The sequence below is a fragment of the Etheostoma spectabile genome, unplaced genomic scaffold (assembly GCF_008692095.1).
Source record: "Etheostoma spectabile isolate EspeVRDwgs_2016 unplaced genomic scaffold, UIUC_Espe_1.0 scaffold270, whole genome shotgun sequence".
Lineage (NCBI taxonomy): Eukaryota > Metazoa > Chordata > Actinopteri > Perciformes > Percidae > Etheostoma > Etheostoma spectabile.
In genome coordinates this window covers 6516-10133 of record NW_022605574.1, presented here as the reverse complement: position 1 = coordinate 10133, position 3618 = coordinate 6516, and positions in this window count along the sequence as shown.

Here is a 3618-nt window from a genome sequence, read left to right as displayed (position 1 = left end):
AGAAATCTGGGTAGTCATGTACTCAGACCTGAACTTTAACAGCCACATTAGACAATTACAAAGTCAGTCCTACTATCACCTATAAGATATATCAAGGGTTAAAGGACTTATGGTCAACAGGACTTGGAAAAACTTGTCCATGCTTTCATCTTCAGTAGACTGACTACTGTAACGGGGTCTTACGGTCTCCCTAAAAAATCAATCAGACAGTGCAGCTGATTATGAACGCTGCTGCTGGGTCCTCACTAAGACAAGAGACTGGATCACATCACTCCAGTCCTCCACTAAGACCAAGAGACTGGATCACATCACTCCAGTCCTGAAGTCTTTACACTGCTTCCTGTGTCTCAAAGAATTGATTTCAAAGTACTCTTGCTAGTTTATAAATCCCTTAACGGTTTAGGTCCAAAATACATTCTGATCTGCTACTAAATATGAACCCCCAGACCTCTCAGGTCATCTGGGACAGGTCTACTTTCTGTCCCCAGAGTCAGAACTCAACAGGGGGAAGCAGCTTTCAGTTTCTAGCTCCTCATATCTGGAATAACTCCCAGAAACCTGCAGACCGCTTGCTACTATCAGTTCTTCTAAATCAGGCTGAAGACCCTGTCTTTTTGATGCTGCCTTTCTTTAAATGAATGGCTCATTCTTTTAAATTTCTTATGCTGCACTGTAACTGTTATTCTTGTTTATGTGTCTATTTTTAACGATCTATTCATGGGTTTTACCGGTTTTAATGGTTATGATTTTAACTGTTTACTTGTGTTTTATCTGTTTAAACTGATTTGTGTAAAGCACTTTGAATGCCCTGTTGCTGAAATGTGCTCTACAGATAAAGCTGCCTTGCCTTGCCTGCAGGTGTAGATTTAGTTGTAGATTTAGTCGGTGAAATCAACGCACCAGCTGTGCCTTGCATGCAGATGGTCTAACCCCTTAGACTCGTCACAAAGTGGACCTCATGCTGAGCAGGACCACACACCGCAGCGGGGCCCCTCCTCGCCGTGTTTATTGCCTCGCATTGTAAAAAAACCACAACTTCACCTTCATTACACCCGAGGACATCTGGTTCACGTTTTAAGAGATGAAACTGAGAATGCTGTGTGCTGTGTGTTACTAATCAGCGCTGTATAGTATATTTAGCTAAGCTGTGTGTGGTGTGTGTGTGCTGTGTGTGTGTGTGTGTGTGTGTGTGTGTGTGTAATGCCGATTGCTCCATTCGAAGTCGAGTGCAACAAAATCCTAATCTGTCTGAGATATGAAAACACATTTCATTCCACGTAGTATTTAAATTCTTTTTTCTTTCCTTCTCATGTGATAGAAGATGACATTGATATGACATTGATATGAATATAGATATTGATTGATTATGATGTATATGGATATGATATTGATGTGATATGATGATATGATATGAATTGTATGATTGATATGATATTGATAGTGATATTGATATGGACATTGATAGTGATATTGATATGACATTTATATGATATTGATATGAATTGATATGACATTAGTATGACATTGATATGATATTGATATGATATTGATATGACATTGATATGACATTGATTGATATTGATATGAATTGATATGACATTGATATGATATTGGTATATTGATCATATTGTCGTGTGGTTAAAGGGACAGTGCGATGTTTTGATTGGGGGTTGTGTGAGCTACTTTCTATGATGAAGGGGAAAATTACACTTAAGCATGATTTCACATTCCTTCTATAATATGCAGTATTATTCTTTTTAGTATTCATTTATTCACAATTCTCTCCCACTCTGCTCTGAGGTATGGCCTTCCCGGTTAAAGGGCGTGTTTTGATTGGCTTGTGCCAATGCTCTGGTGATTTAAACCCCCGTGTACACGCTTCTTTTTGATCTTTATATTGACATTGATATGACATTGATATGATATTGATATGATATTGATATGACATTGATATGATATTGATATATTGATCATATTGTCTGTGTGTTAAAGGGACAGTGCGATGTTTTGATTGGGGTTGTGTGAGCTACTTGTCTATGATGTAATGGGAAAATTACACTTAAGCATGATTTCACATGTCCTTCTATAATATGCACGTATTATTCTTTTTAGTATTCATTTATTCACAATTCTCTCCCACTCTGCTCTGAGTTATTGGCCTTCCCGGGTTAAAGGGCGTGTTTGATTGGCTCTGTGCCAAATGCTCTGGTGATTTAACCCCCGTGCTACAGCTTCTTTTTGATTTAATAAACCGCGGTGACTGAACTCCCGAAGCATTCGGCCGTGGCAGAGAGCATTTAAAGCCACCGCGCTGCGTGCAAAGGTTGATGTTCAGTTGGAAATCATGGTAAGATTGCAAATTCTTTGAGTGAACTATCCCAAAGTCGGCCTCTGGAGTTTTATTTATTGTCTTAGCATTTGAAGAAAACAGAAGACCATACATTCCAAAAATGAACTGTAATCTAAAGTTAATAAGTTAGTGTTACGTAGTGTTGAAAACATCAAAAAAAGTGACAAACATTGTAAAAAGTGTTAAAAAAAAGGCAAAATGTAAGAAGTTAAACATCAATAAATACCACATACCACAACAGGGTGTTGATTTCAATTTTTGCCCGGAAGTAAAATGATCAGCTTCCTGCTATCCATTTAATTTGGGAGTTTTTAGACTTTAATTTCGTAGACATGGTGAAAAAAAAACAGAAAGAATTAAAGATAGAAAAAATGTCCCAAATAAAAACAAAAAAAAAAGATCTGGAAAAACGCAGGGAAAATTCCACAAAAATGTCAAAAAGGCGCAGGAAAAAAATGGATAAAAACAATGAAAAAAGTGACCAAAAAAACTTGGATAAAAGCGAGAAAAAATATCAAAATGTTGACTAAGAAAAAAAAAAGTTGCCCGGTCGACACGAGGGTTAAACTACTTGCAATATTCTGCGATACGTTGCAATTTAGTTCCTTTTTTCCAACTTCTAATTTTTTCCCAATTTTAAACGACGTCCTCAAAAGGAAACTTATCAACATCTGTTGTATCTAAAAAAGAAACATTTCTCTGTTTGTTCATCTCACTTCAACGTTATTGCTGCAGAACGGGACAAACCGACCAACATATAATATAGATAAAGAGATATAGAGATGTAATAAAAATTGATATTTGGCGTCTGTGTATCGACACAGCATTGCCAGTGAAAATGTCACGATACTACGCTGTATCAATGTCCCCCCCCCCCTAGTAAAAAATAGGACAGTCCTGTATTTATACTGATTTTATATACAGGTTTGTGCAGCCCTTTTACACAGAAATGGATCATAAAGTGTCTGTATATATATATATCTTTTAAATTAAACAACAGCGATACAGAAAGCCGTTTTCGTTGTGAGAGTTTCTGTTTTCATACCTCGTTTCCCTGACAGCAGATTGGTTAAAAACGACTGAAAAAAGACCAACAATCACCAGAAAGAAAAGCTCACGGCGTCCCCCTTTGACTCACAATCCTACGCCTGCGGGTGGAGATTTGGTTTAACCCTTGTGTTGTTCCTCGGGTCAAATTGACCCGTTTCTAAGTGTTTTATATCACAAATGTGGATTTCTTTCAACCAAATTGTCCAAAAATAACATGG